Source organism: Apis cerana, linkage group LG1 (genome assembly GCF_029169275.1).
Source record: "Apis cerana isolate GH-2021 linkage group LG1, AcerK_1.0, whole genome shotgun sequence".
In the NCBI taxonomy this organism is placed as follows: Eukaryota; Metazoa; Arthropoda; class Insecta; order Hymenoptera; family Apidae; genus Apis; species Apis cerana.
The window spans coordinates 3,814,037-3,837,678 of NC_083852.1; the positions used below are offsets into that span (position 1 = coordinate 3,814,037).

The 23,642-nt window shown below is 30.2% G+C and overlaps 1 protein-coding gene and 3 long non-coding RNA genes across 5 annotated transcripts in view; 2 read left to right on the top strand and 2 right to left on the bottom strand.

Moving 5' to 3' along the window:
• LOC107994951 (furin-like protease 2) overlaps window positions 1-23,642 on the bottom strand; it is a 376,396-nt gene that overhangs the window by 243,046 nt on the left and 109,708 nt on the right. The window lies entirely within an intron of this gene.
• LOC133666449 (uncharacterized) lies at window positions 21-6,929 on the bottom strand. The gene is made up of 3 exons (XR_009830627.1): window positions 5,035-6,929; window positions 384-3,421; window positions 21-149 (listed from the first exon to the last, which is right to left on the bottom strand). It is a non-coding gene; the product is annotated as an uncharacterized LOC133666449 (long non-coding RNA).
• Window positions 12,434-16,338, top strand: LOC133666459 (uncharacterized). Its single transcript, XR_009830631.1, has 5 exons — window positions 12,434-12,582; window positions 15,402-15,596; window positions 15,709-15,754; window positions 15,944-16,034; window positions 16,250-16,338. It is a non-coding gene; the product is annotated as an uncharacterized LOC133666459 (long non-coding RNA).
• LOC107994753 (uncharacterized) lies at window positions 16,496-22,502 on the top strand. The gene is made up of 4 exons (XR_001765378.3): window positions 16,496-16,795; window positions 17,007-17,150; window positions 19,667-19,993; window positions 20,112-22,502. It is a non-coding gene; the product is annotated as an uncharacterized LOC107994753 (long non-coding RNA).

Sequence of the window (23,642 nt, forward strand, 5' to 3'; positions counted from 1 at the left end):
GTTGCATTCGAGCATAGCAGTTGATTGGTCCTCCATGTAAATTAGTTCTGGATTCGATCCATTTAAACTGTAGCACTTCGATTGTAGCAATTTTTGAATACATGTTATTTCCTTTTTTTCTTCTTTGATTTGCAATTCTCTTGGATCCTCTTGAAAAAGAAAATTAAAATTTTAATTTTCTAAGCGTACAAGTATATTTGAACTTTTAAAGTTAATTAACATTCGAGAATTATTCTTTGGTTGAGAGAAAAATTGAAAATTATTCTATAATTTTGCAAATTGGATAGATTGAATGAATAAATAAATAAACGTTCTAATTTCAAAACTCGATTAACAAAGCGAAATTATAAAAAGTTTAATGACATTTAGATAATGAAAATTACCATTTATATGGAATACGGAATTGTACCATAAATATTTAAAAATGTTAATCAAATACGACGATCAGTATCCAGGGCCATAAATTAAACCCTGAAAAAGATTTAAAAACTTCCGCAATCGTGTTCCACAGCAAACATATTCCACCAACATTCTTCCCATTCCATTCCATCTTGGTCAGATCCATTACACCACCGGTACAACGAACCTTGTCCACAAAGGGAAACAGAGTACAGACACGAGGCTCGACAACGGGCTTAGGTCGGCAGAAACCGCCACGGTAACATGCGACACACTGAGTCATCGCATTTTTACGAATCGTTCCTCCGAATCCAATGAATATCACGAAGAATTTTCTCGAAAGCGTTCGTTACATCGGTCTCTCGTTCGAAAGAAGAATTGCCATTTTTTGTCGAGGGGGAGGGGAGAGGAGGGATTTTTACGAGGGAATACGATCAACAGATTTGGAGAAGCATTTGAGAGAAATTCGATTCAATTTTTTGAAGCATCGTTGGATCGATATCGAATCACTATAAAACGAATTTTTGGAATTTCGAGCATTAGATCACACGTTTTACGAAAATGAATGCAAGATACTATGTCGAAAAGTTTTTGGCGGAACACAATGATACACGAGATTAATTAGAAATAATTAATATAACAGATTTTATTGCTCATCATTTCATTGTTATATGTAAATTAAAATTTATTTCGTATTCCTATTACTATTGTCAATATATCTGAAGAATTATTGAAATATCTTTGTCAAAAGTTAAAAAATATAATTTGATTATTTCATTTTCAAAAATAAAATTTCAAAACTCCATCTCTCACCACTCGAAGAGTCAAAATCCCACATCACGATTTCTATCACAATCACAGTACCTAACTCCTGAAATTTGATTTTTCCAGCAATGATCAATTCCTAACCAATGGATGAACATACGAGCAACCTTGCCCCACAGTTATCAAATTATTCTACGTATTATCGAATGCAATAGCGCTTAAAAGCTAACAAATCGAGCGAGAGAGCACGCGTATCTAGTTTTGACACCGACAATCACGCCGATTATCCCAAGTCCACCATTGGCCCATCGCTTTCTCGCCTCCCTCCAACCGTGTGTCTCGCTTTGATCGTGCAATTAAATTTCAACGAGATATTCAATTTTAATTAATCCCACTGTAACGCACGTTCTCGTCGATAATTCGTGTATAATTGAAGTCGGACGTGCGTTAACGCGACTCGTGAATCTGCGTTTCGTATCCCTTGTAGGGAATTGGGTGTACAAGTCGATGGTCAGCGGGGATATAAATCCGGTTATGGTTAATGCTTATGGTTCGCTTCGTTTGGCTTTCGTGGAATTCGTTTTCGATTTTGTTATTTCTTTTCGTCGTCCGTTTCGAATTAATCGGATATTAATCGCGACGGAAATTTGTTTTAACGAAATTTTAATGATGGTCGATTGAAATTGTATGAAATCGTTTGTATTTTTTAACAATCACGAACAAAGAATTAATCAAGATTGCGATGATCGCGAGGCGACACTAGCGCCTGTTAGCGGCTATTAAAGATACTACTAGTAAGATAGTCTAGTAATTTTTGTATCAAGAGAAATATAACTAATATTTTTGAATATTTTTAAAACAAGTAAAAAAGAAACAATAATTAAATAAATAAACAAAAATTTTGTTAGTTCTTGATGTAAAACTTTTATTCTTCTTTTTTTTTAGAAATAGATAGTATTAAAGATAGTATTCAAATCCAAAGATTTATCCTTTCATGAAGCCCATACAATAAAGAAAATGATTCAAAATAATTCTTTGTATACATAATTAACACACCTATGAATTTTCATAAAAAATTTTCTCATATTTCAGCAAAAACATATAAACATATATTACAATGTTTCTCTTTAATAGCAAAAATATTGAATAAAAATACAATACATCTCAGTGAAAAATTAAATGGACGTAATTGATTTTGTTATGCATCCATATCCATATCAAACAAAAAGAAAAAGGATACTTCATAAAACCAACGACGTTTCCACAAGAGAAAGTCCAGTTTTCATTCAATTTCTTCTAGGCCAGTTCTCGAATTACAAACCACGATACATTCCCACCTTCGGCCATTGTCACATGGTCTCCCCCCCTTTGCTTGAATACACCATATATTCCTCCCTGTCCATCCATCCCTCTGTCTCTCCCTCTCTTTTCCGCTTATTTCACACGACACTCGTACGTACTACACATGTTCTACCGATATCAAGAACGTGCCACCCGACTGTTCGTCCGGATATCGACTTTTCTTCCGTATTCCACCGGGAGACGAACGACGAACGGAACAAGTCACGATTATATTTCCTCGCCTCGGATACGTACGATTGTCCGCCATGCTTTTGCATTCGCCAATATAACCCACCTTAAAACGAGGTTTTTTCCTATCATATGTACTTATTTCTCACATTCGTATATTAACCCTTTGGGGAATTATTTTTTTGAGATGTTATAAATCTTATTGCGACTATTTACGAGAAAAGATAACCTTTGAATAAAATTAATAATTGAGATTTTTTTTCTCTCTCTTTATACTTGCGTTGAGTTTCTGAGGATAAAACTTGTTAGATTAGTATAAAATTGTTCAATGTTAATCTTAAAATGCTACGTAAAAAAGATTTAGAGATTTAGAGATTCTAGCGATATTAAAAAGTAGTGAGTTTTAAAATTGAGTTAACATCAAAACACTAATGTGGTTATATTACGTTATATTATTTAATAAAAATTACAAAAAATGGCTATGTGAAACTATATCTTAGGCCATTGATATTACGGTCATTGGGTACAATTCTCATCGTTTCGATTCGCTTAAAGGCACGTCGAACGTGACAAGCGTGCAGAAAATAAATCTTCATCGAAGAAAAACGCTTCAATATGAAGCGTTAATTTACGATACCTGAAGGCTATCTCGAAATTACCTGTCATACGCGTGTGACTCTGCTGGGAGATCCAAGCCCCTTCGGCAATTGGTCCATAATGTAGGGTTCTCGAATAAAAAAGAAAAAAACAGAAAATTGAATGTAATAACAAGTGTTCATTCTAAAAAATATAATATTGATTTATACATGAATTAGTCAAGTTATATATTTCTTAATTGTTATTACAATTATTAGACTTTGAATAAAATTTCACGAATGATTTAATTATGAAGTTTTAAAATTTTCAGAATACATTTTATATAAATCTTTATTCGTGAAATATTTTCGTTGTCCAGAAGTGAATCAATTAACAGCTTCACATATTTGAAACAGTGTCAAAATTCGAGAAAAATTTCCAATGGTTTGATATTAATTTTAAATACAAGAAACAATAAAATGCAATGAAATTCAAATCGAAATCTGTACATATAACTCTTGTATCGAGTGCATATGCATAAAAAAAAAGCTGGATACACATTTCTTCATGACGCATACGTTCATGTCAATCGCCATTGAATAGAAAATCTCCATGACACGCGTACGTGGCATAGAATAGGAAATTTCTATATCGCATACGTTGCGTCATCGATTTCTAATATATCAACGATGATCCATCGAAAAGTTTTCACGCGATCAACTAACCCTTTCATTTCACCACGAGCTTCTTTTCCACGTGGAATGGAATTTTTCTATTCGAAAGATATCGATGACTCGTGTGCCATTCCTCCGACAAAGTACCGATCACTCGGGCGAAAAGTCAAATACTTGCGCGCGAATGGTGAGGAGACTTTATCAATGTCTTTGTACAAGAAAAGGGATGTATCGTAAGAGCCGTAACTCGTGCTCACGTACGATCGAACAATCGCAATTTATTTCATCGTGCTATCTGTACAGACGCGTACAAGAAACTTCGTGCGGAGGTGTATAAAAGATGGTCAACGAAAACTATGATAAAGTCGAGTTTGAATTGTTTGTAATTAAAATCATTTCCTATGGTTAATATTTTCTTCTTTTATTTGTTTTTATTATATTTTTATTTACATATTTCCTTTTTGCTTGGATTTTTTTGGATTTTATTATATCGGAAATGTTTTATGGAAAATTTAAATGTACAGAATATAAATGTAAGAACATATATATGAATACATATATAAAAAGTGAAAAAATAAATATGTAAAATAAGGAATATATATGTAATGTTTAAAGAGTTTAAAGAAGAGATTTTTTTTCTATTAATGTAAAAAATTAAATTCATATAATACATAATAATACTAATAATTGAATCCTGTTGAAATATTTTGAATATTAGAAAACATTGTATATACTTTTTAAATAGTTTACGACAGTTAACCTAACCTAACACAACAAAATGTTCTCCGTTTATTGAATGCACTTTCTTAATAGAATTGAAAATTCTTTAATTAAATTATAAAGAAATAGGCTTTTATCATAAACTTTTTATAATAAATTACATACATACGTTCGAACTATGCATTCAACATTCCATTTCAACGCTACATAACCTCAATCTACATAACTGCCCTCGCATCAATCATGTTCAATTCACCAGTCTTAATCCACCTCAATCATTCTTCATTCTACTTAAAATTGCAAAAAACAAATATTCTAACATAATCTATATTCTAAATTTATATTTATTATATACATAATGTTATATTACCTTTCTAACGCAGAAAACATTGATAATCTTTTTGTGTCTTTTTTATCAAAACTATTCTCTTAAAACAAATACACAATAGCATGAATAATACGATGGTATAAATAATACTGTAGAAATAATAAATCATGCACCTTATCGCTAGATGATATTCACAGTGATATAACATGAAAATAAGTAACATAAATACAACTTCTTTTCTATTTTCCTTTTCATAGAAGTATAAGCTCTGACATAGTTCGGAACAAGTCGGAAAAACTCGGGTAGGATCGTTTCCGATCTTGCCCGAATTTCTCCGACTTTACCCGAAATTTACATTCTTGTCATTATAAAATGACGTTACACAAATTTACTATATAAATAATATAGAGACTTTAGAATATAAATTTCAGATATCAAAACAACGAAAATATATAATACAAAAAATATCAAGTATATAAAGCACAAACTTGCTTTAAAATATCGCATCATTTCTCGAATCACGAAACAAAAACCGTACCATAGTTCTATCGCATTGAAACTCGAAAGAATCAGCGCCCAGTTGAAAATTACACTTCGTAAAGTTCACGAAAACATCATTTCTCTGTTGTACCTATTTTGCTTGTTCGAAATTATAAATTAAATCCTTTCATGCAGATCGTTGGCGCGATCTAAAAAAGACGATAAGATAAGGAAATGAAAATTAAGAGTAGCAACCATGTTTCGAATAATTCGAGGTTTAATAGACTGCCATTTCGATTCTCGAATAACAATCTCTCGAAACTGTTTTAGCTTGGATCGAATGATAAACACGAATTATGAAAGCCTAATGTCTCATAGAACGAACACGAATTTTTAAAATTTTTAGATTCTCTGGGAAGATAGGTATAATTTTCGTAAGATCTTGAGACAAACTTTCAAATTTTCCATATGCTATTTTTTCTATTCATTTTACACAATTTAGCATCCGCATTTCGATTATGATCTTTATCTGATTTTCATAAAAATTTTCTCATAAATTTTAAAAAATCAATTATTTTTAATATAACAATATTTTTCCATAATGTCATAAATTATTGTTGTCGAAAATACAATTGTATCAAGATTATTAAAATATAATTCATTTTCTATATTAGATTACAATCTTTAAATATCGTAATATGTACTTTGCTTTGAATACTTTATGTCTTTTGCATATCATATATCATATATATCATATACAGTTTAATTTTTATGAAAAATTATGCATAAACATCCACAATTTGTTCTTTATAATGTAAATATTCAATTAACATTAATATTGTATTATAATCGCAATAATTTATTCATATCTAGAAATTTTATTATTAAATATTCAATTGCCTATCAACAATGTATGCATTTGTAAAATTTTCCTTTAAACGATCCTTTAAATAAAACAATCCGTACACAAAGCCAAGTGAATCATGTCACAGTCGAAAAAACAAACGCGCGAACCAGATAAAATCAACGTGTGAAATAGAGCAGGAAATTCTTGCGGTTCTTTTTCGAGAATTTATCGGATAGGGTAGGCTATAAGCAAAAATCACGAAGGGGAAGAGGGGCTGTCGTCTATGTTCTGGACGAAAGGAAGTCACGAGATTCGAGCATTTACCATGAAAATCGAGCGACGGTTCAGAGAAAAATTCCTAACGACTTTGAATCCCCTCCGCGGAACAACTTCTAACAGGTGGAACAAAACGAGAGATCTTTAACCCTCGATGGCGTATCCGTGACATGGCTGGTGAATACCGGATCGTTTCCAGCACGAAGCTCAAATTTTCTTTTAACATTTTATAACAAGAGTTTAAACTGAATTTTCAACGTGTTATTTTATTTTTATTTAAAATACACGATTTAGGATATTTTTCCGTTTTTGTATTTGTCCTTTTCTTATTAAAGATCTATGATAAACGAAATAAGAAAATTATTTTATTTTTGTACCGATTCTTTTTTTTCAGAATTTTCTATTCTTTCTTCTTTTTCAAATTCTCTCAAATATATATATATATTTTAATTATTAAACATTAGAAAAGAAGCATAAACGCACTTCGTGATATTCAGACTCAATATTTTTGATAATTATTTTCACGAAACTTCGTACAGCAACATCAATTTAAACTCAGAAAAATGGAGTCCAGCTATAATATGTTTCGTTCCGAATGGCGTACAATGCAATTTTTTTGCACTCCGCTTTGATACACGTTGTACAGGTTTACGGAACGTTAAATAAATTAGCAACCCTCGAAGTAACGTCAGTACAACCGGGAATAAAAAAGTTGATTCGTGAAAACCGCAAACGAATCGCCAGTACTCACGCGACGAGGAATATCGACGAGAACGTTTTTCCAAATGTAATATATAAATCAGAAGAAAAACTTGTCTTTTTCCACCGAGAATTGTACCGTTTGATGTACAGAGATTATTAAAAACTACTTGTTACATTTATTACATTTATTAAGTAAAATCCAATTTTAAGAAATTATTTGTTTCTTGATTTATAATTTAATCAAGTATTTTATGATCTATATGTGACAGATATGAAAGCAATAATTGTGCTTTAGTAATTTAATATATAATTATACGATATCATATGATATCATAAGAAAAATACAGTGGCGAGATTATAAATAAGAATAGTTCTTAATTTATATTTATTTAAAAGATGGTAAAAATTTTTTATATTCTAGATATATGACTTTTTAATTCCATTTTAAATAAAGAAAGAGAAACAGAAATATTTTATAATACAATAATTAAAAGCATTATTGAATTAGAGAAAAGAATTTCTTATTTATACGTTTGACAATGAAAATATAAATCATTGAATTTTTGCATCATTACATTATACAATAGATACATATAATATCTCTTTTAATATAAAAATAAAGATTCATGTATTCATAGTATTCTGATTCAAAGAAATAATGCAATTATAAAATTATTCTTCGTGAAAATTAAAAAAAAAAAAAAAAAGAGACGAATAAATAGCTCTAGAAGCAAATTAAATGTTAAGTACGAGCGTGAAATAGATTCGTGGTCAGAGAATGGTGAATTTTCATGCTGAAACTGCTTTTGAAGAAAAAAAAAAAGAAAGAGCACGATATTTTAATTTATTTTTAAACGAGCTCATTTTACTTGTTAAGTACAACGACCAACGTTTATAATAAAGACTTGATTTCTTCATTATTTTTTAGATTAATAATTTCTATTACTTTTTTACCTTGGCATTATCTTATCATAATTATTGGGAAAATTTTAATGAAACATCTGAAATTTATTTTATTAATTTCCAACAACGAAATCAAAAATATTATTGTTCCATATGCAAAATTATTAATATAAAAATAAATCATTATTAAAAAAATTTTTTCATTAAATTTTTAAAATTTATGAATCTATTTTTAAAATTTATCCTTGAATTTGTATTGATTTGAAAATTTAGCTATTCGAAAAAAAAGATATCAAATGTGAAATGTATTTAACATTTTTAGAAATATAGATATAAATGATCATTATTAAATGAAATTTTTTTAAAATCGTTTTTCTAAAAATCAAGTCCTCAGGACAGAACTGATAAGAATTCTTTCATTTAGTGACTTAGGCAAGATCATAAATCACTTTTTAAAATATCAAGTTTTACTTTTTATTTCTATTGTCGACCAATAGCAAAGCACAGAAAGTTCCACTATCACAATTATATATATATATATAAATGTCTAAAATACTTTTCCAGAACTGATATAAAATTATAAAAAATATAAACTCATATTTTTAAATCTATCTAAAAATAATCGATCAATATAATTCATTCCACTATATTTAAAATGCAAATTTGTAACATTAATTTCCAACATTTAAAATTAATTGTTCATTCATTTTTGATAAACATCGATATCTTAAACGAAAAATAACGATCAGGTTTCAAAATTTTAAAAAATATTTTTAAATATCTTTAATTTTGAATATTTAGAAAATTCATACATATTTAATATTTTATCTATTAATAATTAAGGTTATCATTCATTAACGATCAACTTAATCGAAAAGTCGATTAATAATTTATCGATGAATAATTGGCATCGAAAAACTTATTAATAAGTTTTCAGTAAATAAAATATCAAAATTTAATTATAAAATTAAAGGACTTAAATTAATAACAACACAAAATTTATCACAAACGATATTCCATTATTGAATCAAAAAGAATTTTATCCTCGAAAATATAGCAATTTCATTGGTTATATAAAAGCAACGTTACGCAGAAAATATCCCTAAATATCCCTAAATATTCCTATAATTATAATTTAAACTATTTAAATTATTTATATATTTTTAAGATATGCCTTAAGTCGAATTAATACACAAACAATATAAAAATTCCAAATGACTTATACTCAAAAATATAACTGAAAAATAACTTTATCCACGTAAACACAGATATCATAAAGTTACCACTGGAAATTCTAGCGTTCTTCCTGCGCAAAATCTTATATACTATCCACGCGCATAAAAATCGAACTTCATCATCCGTGGACGATTGCAAAAAGATTCGCGACTAACCTCTTATACGCGCTTATTCCATCGTCAGCGAATTCTCACCGCGAGGATAAATGGCGAAACTTTTCGACACAGGCATCCGTTGCGGATCTAGACGCCTAGCCATTATCCACCATAATCACAAACTACTTCTGTATTTAAGCAAAACAACTTTGTCTTTGTCTTCAACGCGTTCTTACGACTCATCCCTGGAAAAATGACGAAGAGCGAAAGGCGCAAAACACGAAAGACACGGCGACTTTAGTCGTGAAAACAATATCCGCGTCGCGACGTCTAAGTTGTCAGCCCGGACAAGAAACGATTCAACGTGCCGAAAACTTTGTTCGCCGGTTTCCAGGCGCCGTTCGGGATACCGACATTCTCGAAATTAGGAGAACGATAGTAAAACGTTCCTCGTGGCCATCGCTCGTTCGCATTTGCCTCGACACCCTAATCCGATTAATCTGGGTGTAATTACGCGGAGACGGAGCAAATGGATCTCTTAGAAATGAAAGATCCAATGTGGAATGGCGGCATTGACTTCCTTTTGGTTTGGATGTACATGTCGGTGAAAAGTTTTCACGGCGATGGAAAGTTTCGAGTACGGATGTGTTATTTAATCTGATATGAAATGAAAGAAGGAAAGAGAAAAAAAAAATAGTGGATTAAATATAGTGAGATTAAATTAAGGATTTAAAAATCTTTCAATGTTTATGTAACTTATTGTGAGGTTAAGTAAGAAGTTCTGTTGACAAAAGCAATGAAGATTTTATGATTAAATATAATATATGAATATATAGAAATAAATAAGGAAATTATGAATTAGATGAGATTAAGTTAAAATTTAGTTTAGAAATCTTTTAATGTTGACAATCGTAGAAATCTCTGTGTAATATATTGTGAGATTAAATAATTGAGAAATGTAATGAAAATTCTGTATTTAAATATAATGTAAACATATTGAGAAATGATAAGATTTAATAGAAATGATAATATTTAATAAATTTTATTTAATAAATTTAGTTTAGAAATCTTTTAATGTTGTTAATCATAGAAATTTTCATGTAATTTATTGAGAAGTTAGGAAAGAAGCTATTTAAGAAAAACAATTAAGATTCCGTATTTAAATATGATAAAGGAATGACTAAGTTAAGTTTAGAGATCTTTTGATATTAGCAATCATAGAAATCTTTTAAATATGTAAATTATAAAATTAAATTAAAAGCTGGTAAAAGCAATGAAGATTTTAGGTTAAAATACTGTGGCATGTACAAATAATACAAATACAAATAATATATAATAAATAATATATCAAATATTTGTTTTTTAGAGGAATATTATTTAAAAGAATCTATTTTTTAGAGTTTTAGTGTTTTTTTTTTTAATATAGCTTTATAATACTATTTGTTTTTTTTTTCAGAATTGGCTAAGAAGAATAAAGTTAAGTTAAAATTAAATTTCAAACATTTAAATTTTAGATTTTACATTTTGTACAAATTAAATTAATGAAAGACTTATTTTATAAATATTAATAAAAAATATTTTAAACTATTAAGTCAATTATAAAATTAATGAAACAAAATTAATAATGAAGTTATTGTATGAAAAAAGAATTATGTAAATAAAAGACTTACATTATGATATGTTCACTGCAATGATATTTCATGAAAAATTCGCGTAACATACCTGAAAAAGAAAAAAAAATATTAATATCTAAAATATTTGCAATTCTTTATTGAGTATCATATAATTACATTATTGAAATCTTAAAATTAATTTCGAAAAAAAGTTCCAAAGAATTTTGTATAATTTCAGCTTTTAAAATTTTTTAAAAAGTTCTTTTTCAATATATTTTTCAATATATTATTAATTACTACTTCATTAGAAGATCGTAATAAGCTTCCTTTCTTAGCAAGACGACGATGTTTGAAAATTAGTTGGCACACCACGTGCAAAATTACTAAAGTCCGAAAGAATTCTAATTTGAGCACGCTTCACGACGTTGGAGAGATGCGCATCAACCATTTTTGGCATGCAAAAAAGATCCGTAAATTCTTCGAGTTTTAATTAGAATTTCGACTATCCTCGATAAATGAATAAATTAAGAATTACAAAAGAAACCCAAATATTTTCAAGATGTCTACAATGTTTTCAAGATGTTTTCAAGATCTAGGTACAAATGCGACAAGAAAATCATGTTCTTTTTATAAATTTAACTTATTATAGCTTAATATGCTTTCTATAATTTTTAAAAATAATATTCAAGATATGTAGATATATAGTTCTTAGTAATATTTTAAAATATTATTGGCTAATATTTATACATTTTGAATATGATAATATTATATATATAAGTATGGAAAAATTCATCTAAATTCATTTAATAATACAAAAAAACATTTAAAATCAATATTTTAGATAGAATTCAAGAATTTAAAAAAATATCAGATTAGAAAATAGTTACTGCAGAACATTTTTTCATGCAAAATATTCATAAAATATACTTTTTTCATTAAGATGTTAAATTAATTAATAAAATTAATTATTAGTAATACCTTCAATAACTGTCTTCAAATTTAGGTTAGATTATTTCAAAAACAATCTAATTTTTAATATCATAATCTTTAATCTAATTATATTACACGTCTCAGATATTATACAATGATGAAAATAAAATTATTTTCATTATTTCAGTCAAATTACAATATTAATATCATAACACAAGTATTCTAATTAAATTTTTTTTAAATCAATAACATTACATAAATATATTTCATTTCCCATAATGATTAAAAAACCATAGAAATTTCGATTATCGACCTGACGCTTTATCGAAATCGTTGCGCGTGGTCGAGAAAGATCGAATAGGTTCATCCAATCCCATCCAACTACCATCGACCAATCGCCGGCATCCTCATCGTACCGTCAGAATTGCCAATGAACTATTCCCGCGATCGTAATAGATCAAAGAGTTACGCGACACGTTCGATCCATCTCTCTCTCGTATTTGTGCAGGTTTGTAAATTCGCTCGCATAATACGCATAGTAGAATATACGCTGAGGTGTGTTCCGTTTCGCCGCATCTAAACAACGGATGACTATTGTAAGCCACGTTTGCTCGTTCACATTTCACGGAGATTCGAACATGGCCAAATTATTCCACGTTCTCTCATGTCGATTCTCCTCTTGTCAATTTTTCATTCATTTCTTTCTCTCATTTTTCTTATTTATATATTTATTTAAACAAAGATATCGTTAATTTTATTAATTTAATTAATAATAAAATATATTAAAAGTATGTAAATTTTGAAACTTTCGAATATTTTTTTTTGTAATGGTTCTATCTCTATCTATTAATTACATATATTTTATAGATATAATATAAAAAAAATGGATGAAAATTAAACTAATATCACTGTTAAATTTAATATTAGTAATAATTAAATTTGATCAATTTTAAATTCGACTTTATTAATTCACAAAATATTTAAAATTATTAAAAATTAGAATAATAATTTACGTATTATTTTTATTACAAATTGATGTGATTGGAAATATATAAAATGTATTACATATATAAAATTCTAAGAGAATATTATAATTTTTAATTACAAACTTGAGAATCACTAATAAATTATTCTCTAGAGTGTAAAATTGCAACAGCACCACCATGATAAAACGTTCGAATAATTAGAAGCTTAATAATTCACAATACATCTTACAAGTTACCTGGCGAGGTAATGAGGTTCGGAAACTAATGTGCATTATCTAATTATATCATAGATGCAACAGGTGTGATGGACTGTGTTGAAAATTTTTGAAGTATGTATTTACAAGTGTTATTTTCGGTTTATAAAAGTGTAGTGTTAAATATAATATTGATTGATGCATTACATTGGATAAATTATGATAATATATTTTTCTATATTGGTTTAATATTATTTTATGGACAGTGATATAGGTATATTTGTAGTATTACGATAAAATGAAAATATATTTATTTTGAAAATATAATTTGGTAATATTAAAAAACAAAATTTATTAAAAAATAGAAAATATCATAAAATTTTTATTCGAGTTTACCAATTTCCATAATACATCAATTTTAATAAAAATAAATCATTTCGTTCAAATTAAAACAAAATTAACGTATTCAATACGGCACCAAAAATTGAAGTGAATATTGATTTTCATTTTACAAAAAACAATTATAAAATTCAATCTAAAATGACTGTATAGACTGATGACAATACTTGTACTGAACACATATGCAAAACAAAAGACGAATTTGTGAAAAAATATGAAAATCGTTTTTCAATATTATTATAAAATCGAGAATTTCCGTGATTTTAATTAAAAATAGACTTGATATTTCATTCGAATTAACAAATCGTTCTCCTAAGTTAACTCTTCGCGCCAATTACGATAATAAAAGACATTCTCCATAATTAAGAAGATTAATATCTATTGACTCGTGCTTCACATTTGTCTTTTGATTCGTTTTAGGTTCCGTTTTGATTAAATGTCGTTCTATAGACTTTCTCGTACATGTGTACATACATCTACGTATTCCAACATAATACAAGTGCACGCTCGTTTGCCACGCCGTCATTTACGCTCGTGAGGTTTATATCGCGTGCACATAATTACTATGGTGATTGACTAAACCTGTTAATAGTCACGAATCTGACGAGCTGTATTACCGCAAATTTCCACGTGGAAACGTGATCGACGACAAATGCTGAACGAACCACGGTTGCCTTTGACGATACGCGCTCCCTCTACGACGAACTATCGAGTCGAAAAGCTAATTAAATATCGATGAGTTTCCAGCGTGAATGTAGGCGCGAATACTTTCGAACTATTTAAGATTTTTTTCACGAATTTTTGCTCTATTTAAAAACGTGAAAATTTAATGAATTCGGTTAATTAACAAATATGCAACGAGTAAAATGGTTGAAAGTGATTCCGTGGAAAGAATCAAATATTTGTGGAAGAGAAGTAATTTGAGAAAATATATGAGAAAATTCATAATAAGAAAAGATATTGTGAAAAAGAAAGTAGTTTAGAAAAATTTATTGAGGATGTGTAATAAGTATTTTAAGCGAATTAAAATTTTTATGAACTCGATTATAAAGATGAAATTGAAATAAAAATCTATTTTATCTTTTAAATATCATAAATTGGATAACACGATATTTTATCTCTTTTTGCATATCATGTCTGTATTTTTATGTTGTATTTTTATAAACTTTTTTGCATTTAAATTTTTCATAAATGCATAATTAAAAAAAACCTTTGTTTGTAAAATATTTCAAAGATATGTAATAGGAAAAATTTTTTCTTTTTTGATATTATTGATTGATCAATGATACCGAGATTTTCTATTATTATTGTTGTTGTTGTTGTTGTTGTTATTTTGTTCGATCTGATATTTTTTAATGCTAATAAGATATTATATTATACAATGTGACTGTTTATAATTGTCTGATCAATATGCACTCGTGAGATCGTGAAGAATACTAATATTTAAACTGACACGTATTTATATTCACATATTTTCAACCTGTGGATATAAATTATTTTCCGTGTCCATCGGATATTTTTCATTTATATTCATACCAAAAATTGAATAGTCGTGCGCAAGATTACTTTATTCACGATTACAATATACATAACATATAAAATCAATTTTATTTTAATATTCGTGTGAAATAAAAACGACATTTTTTTTTAATTAATTGGAAAAAATTATATTCAATTCATAGTAATATTAAAATCTATAGTTTTTCGTCTAGTTGAAACTTGTTTTAATAAATAAAATTTTATTTCAGGGAGGCGTGACTCTTTCGTTATTCGGATAGTTAAACAAATTCCTGTATAACTTTTCCGCATTAAATTAATTACGTGGTTTTAAAACTTGGGAAACTGTAAAATTCGAAAATTTATAAGGATCAGAAGAACTCCAAGTTCCAGAACGGGGGCGATTGATGCATCATAAACCCAATCGTCGTCTTAAGACTTGCCACGTAATAAAGTTTCATCCTGATTTATTAAACTTACGCCATGAATTTCCTGGATTTTCTTCCTTTTATGGATTTATATTTATCCGTATAACTAATATAAAAAATTTTTTTTCAGGAGATGCGATTACTGAAAATAAAAAAAAAATGAAATTGTATCATTTGTAAGTATATGTAATTGTAAAAATATTAATTAGAACGACATTTATTTTATTTTCTCGTTAATTAATTTTAAACTACCATCATGAATCACTGTAACATAATCAATTCTTCAAATAATTATTTACTTATTTATATATATAGACTATATTATATAAATAAATAAAATAAAATTCTATTAATTATATTTATAGTAAAACCACAAATTCGTCAAGAATTGTCAAAAAAAAATTTGAATATTGGAAGAATGGTAGAAATCAATTACAAAGATAATTAGAAATAAAGGTAAGATCTGTTTTATTGTATTACATTTATATGATAAGCTTATTTTTACTAACTTTGTTTCCACTGTTATGCATTCAGTCATGCAATATAATAAAAAAATAGTATTGGCATTTAATATCTCTATCTAATACCTCAATTTTATCTACGTAAGTAAATCATCAAATTTTAATCAAATCATTAATTAACACACTAATAATTCCTTCCTTATTTTTTAGAATCATCTTTAATCAATTCACACTTCATTCTGACTTGAATAGAAAGAAAAAAATATCTTCTATCTTACTTTAACTCAATTTTATTTACGTAAGTAAATCATCAAATTTTAATCAAATCATTAATTAACACACTAATAATTCCTTTTTTATTTTTTAGAATCATCTTTAATCAATTCACACTTCATTCTGACTTGAATAGAAAGAAAAAAATATCTTCTATCTTACTTTAACTCAATTTTATTTACGTAAGTAAATCATCAAATTGTAATCAAATCATTAATTAACACACTAATAATTCCTTCCTTATTTTTTAGAATCATCTTTAATCAATGATTCTGACTTGAATAGAAAGAAAAAAATATCTTTTATCTTACTTTAACTCAATTTTATTTACATAAGTAAATCATCAAATTGTAATCAAATCATTAATTAACACACTAATAATTCCTTCCTTATTTTTTAGAATCATCTTTAATCAATTCACACTTCATTCTGACTTGAATAGAAAAAAACAAATATCTTCTATCTTACCTCAAAAATACTTATGTAAGTATATCCTCAAACTATCACTAACCTAAAATAACAGTTTCTTTTTAGCTGATATTATGATAATTTACAATCAGTAATCAATTCACTCAATCATAACCGTTCAATTATTAATAATCAAAAAACTTGAACGTAAGTACATTATCTAGCTACAATAAGACGCATACCTCCTTTGTGATTCCGTACCCTGACACATTATCATATCTTCTAGGAAGCTCTAATCACCGATCCGCCCGTCTTTGGTCTTCTGACAAGTATACTAATTCGATCGAGGTCGAGTATCCGACAGACGAGACGCGAAATCGGAGAAACCATGCGATCGTGGTCGATCCAAAGACGAGAGAGGGCCGAAGAGGTAATCACATGCACGGTATATATGGTTAACAGAACGAGCGTGTCTTTGCGGCTATAGGAACGTTTGGAACAATGGCCGTGCATAAACGCATTCTGGCCGATCGGTGTTGATAAACGCGCGCTATTCACCGCGATGTGAAAATTAGACCCTGGATATATCGTGTTATAAACCGGGCATAACGATTTACTTCTATTATCTTACTATCCAAAGGAATTTCTAATTTTCAATTTATTGGCTCTACTGATTACATTGATTAGCCGGATGGATACGATTAAAATTGGCCTGCTTTCTTTTTGCGTTGTCCCATGAATTTTGATCGCGATGATAACTTGTGGATTGAAAAAGTAGGAGTGAAAATGACGGTGTGTATTTATAAGTGTGTATACATAAAATCGTTCATTCGATTGTTTGTAGCATTGTTGCTGGGATGAGGATGTTTGGGCAAATTTTGGAATTGTCATAAATATATAAACATTTGCAGTATGTAAATAATTTTTATTGGATATGATGTTATATAATTTGCAAATATTCTATATTGCATCACTTATTAGTTATATTTTTGAAGTGATTTGAGATAGATAAAACTAAATGAGATTGAATGAGATTGGGTGGATTTTATTTTAGGTGTATTGATCCAATTGCACTTTTTCTTTAAATGAATGCTCATAATTTCTTATGGTATTAATTTGTAGATGTAGAAATAATTTAGCAAGATTCAAAATTAATTAATTTTTAAATTTTTTGGTCAAGAACATGATTTTTCTGTAGATATTAAGAAATTGCTTCTAATAAAAGAATCAAAGTTCAAATCAAGAAATTATAGGAAATTGCATGTAGGAAATTGTGACGATTGTGATTATTGATTTAAATCATAAAAATATTTTCTGTTCAATGCGATCGCGAATATAAAACAGCTTAATTTCAAAAAAAGAAAAAAAAAGAGATTCACAGTGAAATAGGAATCATTTAACAAAAACAAACTGTAAACCAAGTGGAGTAAGGCATAACTGTGTTCAAACGTTCCTCGTAAATTCCCACGTTTCTTTTTCCTTTTTATTTATATTTTAATCAAAGGAAACGCGGTATAATTCAGAAGCAAGTGTTCTTTACTTTGAAAAACGTTCTGTATTAATTGCGGTCTATTCAACATCGCCAATGAATCGATATTCTGATTTTAGAAAGTTATTCGATATTCATAAAAAACTAGAACCTTCTACTAAATATCAAAGACGATTGATCTTTTATTTCTTTAAATTTCTTTTGATAAATAATTAATTACAAAAAAAATTAAAACTTCACCTTTAAAATTTTAGAATCAATTTGAATAAAAAGCATGATGTTTATACATTTATGAAAAATTGAAAAAAGCCCATTTACATATCATGACATTTAAAAAGACATTTAAGATACCCAAATCTTCAATTCCCATTTCTTGTAAACAAGATTAGAAACGACAGAGGGTGAAGATAACTGTAATATTCTTTACAAAAAAATTAATATCTCCTCATCCCAACAACGAATCACCAAACAATCCCTTCCAAGATGACACTATTCGCACTCAATATTCCCCCAATCATGACACAAACTTCCTTTGTCGATCTCCACCCTCGAACGAGCATGTAGGCCGACCTACAATCCTAAACCAACAAAGGAACGATGCTCATCGTCCTCGATCATCATCATCATCATCATCATCATCATCGTCCCCCCCTTCTCCACTCTCAGGATGATCGACAATAATCGTCGATCGGCGTGACGATCGACATCTATAGCCGCGTCGTGGTCGCACTCCGTGTGACACCGCGAATGTGTTACTTCCCTTTAAGTCCAACCTCCATCCGGGTCACGTATGGAATACTGGAGAGGCAAGAGAAAGGGTGGCGGATAGGTGGTGTGGTCGCGCATATCCAGCCTCGTTACGCGGATGGATACGTCGACTGGTACATGGCCGCTATTATTTGCGAGATCGATAACGGTTACCTGCGGGCGCCACCTGAGGGAAAAAGGGGACATCAGATGCATATCTGCCCATTGGACTCAAGGCTTCCATCACGGATGCGATCCCTCTATTCTTTCGTTTTGCTTCTGTCTCTTTTCTCTTGTTTGCTCCTCGTGTTTTCTTTTCTTTTTTTCTTTTGTATGTGTGTATGTGTGTGTGTGTTAGAGAAATGGTTTTACGGTTGATGTCTGTACAGTTATACGTGTATGCACGTAGGGCTTGTATTATTCATATAGAGGAAGGATATGTGCAATGTCTGTTTAATTTTATTTATACAATAATATGGTATATTGAAGTTGTAAGTTGAACAGAAATTGTAATACTTTTATTGGATATAAGTATAAATGTGTATTGATGATTGCAGGAGAATGATGAGGAAAGGATGGTTCAGATTTCTCCTTTATTTTCTTTATTTATCAATAAGATGCGTTTTAAAAATGTGAAATGGAATAGGATGCTGACACACTGAAAAGTACATTGATTTCTTTGTATATTCATCATTTTGAATCTCTTTCAGATGTTTCTATTAGTCCTTCAATCATCCTCCCCTTTCAAACAAGACGCCCATAAGGCCCGGCCATGTATTACATTAACAAGACTCGCCTTATGCTCGACGACAAGCCGGTCTAACGAGCACGGGAGAGCGTGCACCCAAGTCTAAGTACAAGCAGCCATAAAACGGCCATCAAATCGACGTGTCCTGAGAAGGTCGGTAATATCGCATCTACATGACCGCGTCTACCATGGGCGGAAGTCATTATAAGAACGGCCGTCGTAAAAGTCTTTGGATCATTTGTTCCGCGAGAATCCACGACGTCCTTATGGTCATCGTCTTCGAGAGAAAGTAAGTATTGAAGAGGCTTAAGCATTGAAGATACCCTTAAATTTGTGGATCGTTGCAACGGGGTGATTTATGTTTTTTTGTACGTTTTTCATTCATCTTCTCAACTTCTTTTTTTCAGTACAATATCCTGAGCCAGGGATTTATCAGTTTGAAGTGCAAAGAATAATGCTGAGAGCAAAGCTGAATAATTGATAATTAAGGAAGGAAAATTAATAAAATGGAAAATTTGATATATCAAAGCAATTGAAATTATGATAATGGAAATTGGAGATGCTTATTAAGTGCTGAGGATAAAGTTATGGATACCAAAATTAATAGAAGTTAATACTATGTGTTGAGTACAAACGAATGAACAATAGAAATTAACAAAATGATAATTGGAAACTTATGCCACTGTTGTTCAGCAGTTTTGAGGATGAATTGGTACTAAAATTAGTGGAGTGAGGGCTGAACACTTAGACTTGAAGCAAAATTATATTTATTCAGCAATGTTGGAAACAAGACACTAAAATTAGTAAAGTGGAGAATGGAGACTTACATCTAGTGCTGTTCAGTAATGTTAAGAGCAATGAAATTAGCACGATAAACTTTGGAAGCTTATGCCATTCAACAATGCTGAGAATGAAGCTATGGATACTAAAATTAATAAGGATTGAAGATCTAGAACTATAGAGCATATAGAGCAATAAGACATTAGAAATAAGACATCAAAATTAGCATAGTGAAAACTTTGGAACACTGCTACTTAGCAATGTTGAAGATGAAACTATTAAAATGAGGTATCATAATTAGAGGAATAAGACTTAGGCTTAGAGCTATTCATGTTAAGGGCAATGGAATCAGAACAGTACAAGTTGGAAACTTTAAACTTAATGCTATTCAGCAATGCTAAGAAAGTAATGCAAAATAGGAAGCTGAAATCAAAGTTCAGCAGTTGCTATTCATAATATTGAAGACACGATTATGTACAACGAAATTATTGAATTGAATAAAACTATGAACAATAAAACTGACAAAGTGAAGACTTAAGATTTTGAGATCAATATTGTTCACCAACTGAAATATTACAGATAAGATTAAACTTCAGACCATTTCTGTTCAATCAAATGAATTCTATTCAATCTATAATCACAAATTATATGCAATACTTTCAATAATTAATTCATCACCACAATGTACCTCATGCAAAAACTATCTCAAAGGAAGTTGCTCTAGCTTTTCATTTAAAAAATAACACAATACCTTCAATAATTAATCTATCATCACATCTTATGCACAAACTATCTCAAAGGCCTTACCTTTTTAAGCACAAGTTACTTTCTCACTCAATCTCTTAATTATCATCATGATATATGTGCAAAAACTGTCTCAAAAACCTACCTTTTTAAGCACAAATTATCATTTGAAAAATAACAGGATACTTTCAATAATTAATCCACGAGCAGAATACACGCTATGCAAAAATTGTATCAAAGGTTGTTCACCTTTCTTTTTTCGCTCAGGGCGCAGGAATCCCCAAGTTCGCCATAATGCAGTCATTTAGAGGGAAGCACGAAGCGATAATGCGCGGCGATAGGGGGCGCATCTTTGCAATTTTCCCTTTTGGTAACCGGTTGCCGAGGCCTCGGCCATTTTTAGATTCTTATCCGCGGAAAAAGTTTCTGCTTTGCGAGACGTTCGTTTCCGCCCCCTCCCCCCTCCTCCATTGTTGCATCCTGCCCAAGTTTACCACCACCCACACCACACCTCTTCCAGCCTCCATCGGCCACCTTTATTGCCGTTTATTCGGGACGCTCGTAAAAGTTAATGCAACTTGGCAAATTATTTCTCCTCGAGCCGAGCCAACGTGCTTTAATGGGACCACGATAATGACAGGCGGATGCTCGTTTAATAAAAATGAATAAGAAAGAACGTTGTTCAACCGTTTGTCGATCAATTTTCAAGGGGAGGAAGGAAGCGAATTTCGGTCCTGAACATCGGTTCGTTTTAGAGAGAATTCGAGGGTTGAAGATTTGGTGCTGAAAATTTTTAATTCTTATCTTACGAGTATTTTATATTATTTTTCTTCTATCGTTTCGAGGATAAAGATTCGTGTTATTAATATTATCGATGGTTTGTTTCTTCTTGATCGATGCGGATCCAACCAATTTTGTCACCTCGAAATGATAGAAACACAAAGGGGGAGAAAATAGTGGGGCGAAGATAGGAAAGTGTCCGTATACTTTTTTGGCTGCAACGTACTTCGAAAAGATTTTTCTTTTTGTAAATGTTCGTTACAAGAAGAAGTTGGTAGAAATAGAAAACGATGTCATCCTGTTTGATCTATGGTTCAGAAAACGGTGGTACGTGAGTTTCTATTCACAGCCACGACAGTAGAAAGATAAAGAATAATATGGAAAAGTGACGGTTGCGGTTGATCGAAGTCACAAATCTTCAGAGAGTAAAATTCTTATATACGAACGATGACGTCTGGTTTTTAAAAGTGAATATAAAAATGAATTTACAGTTACTTCGAGACTACAATCAATCTCTTTTCCCCATCAATTCCACTTAAACATCAAATATCGAATTTTACAAAATATTAATTTCAACTATTATTCCATTCTTTTGAGTAATTCTCAACGACTTTCCTTCTGCACCGACCGTTAATACCTCTAATTTATCATTGAAAGCATACCATATATTACCGGCGGGATGACAAATTACACGCATACATCACACAATTTCATCAATGCACTACACCCACGCGAACCACCACCTGACACCGGTGATCAATTAAAAAAATCAACGACCAGGCTACCTCGCAAATCACCCTTGATTGCCGTTCCAACGTCCAAACACCTGACACGGAAAGGAGCTCGAACAAGAAAAAAATCCCTTCAAAGAAACCAATAAACAAACTCCAATTTTTTCATCTTCCATCGCCTCGAATCTCTCTTGCATCGATTATTCTAATTTCGTCACGAGCTATGTGTAAATTTTTGCACATTATTTAACATGTAATTAATAGAAGAAGAATTATTTTCATAGATATTTTTATTCATTAAAATAGAAAGAAGTTGACGCCTACAAAAAAAAATTTAATAACAAAAATAGCGCGACAATAACGATTAGAAATCAAGCCAGTAATTTCAAACGAAACGGCCTGTGCTTCAAAGAATCTCCCAACGCGCCTAAACGTTAATTTGTCCACGTCAACGGCACGCGAGTCATTTTTAACGCATTAAGGGCACCCTTTAACAACAACGAAAGGTGTTACGAGGAAAGGAACGAATGCAGAAGAAGGGGAGTCATCGGGGATGGATTAAATTCACGCAGCTTTTTTTTCCATTTAAGTCAACGTCACATTCCCTTCCGGCCGTAAATCTTCGGTTGTAAACGTTACGATATAGTCGTTTAAAGCGAAACATAACGCGATAATGCACGGCTATACGGTGCACACGCGTTGCAGTTCAGTCGGTAACCGCCACTTCCTTCGAACAAATGCAATTTTCCCGCGCCGATGGATGAAGGCTTTTTAAATCGCTCTAGAAAACTTCGAGTTCGCGCAATCATCGTTTCTTCGATTTTATGCGATTACCGACCGAGCGAAACGGATAATCCGTTCCATACGGCGACGATCACTTTATCGCTTTTTACATTTAGAGCG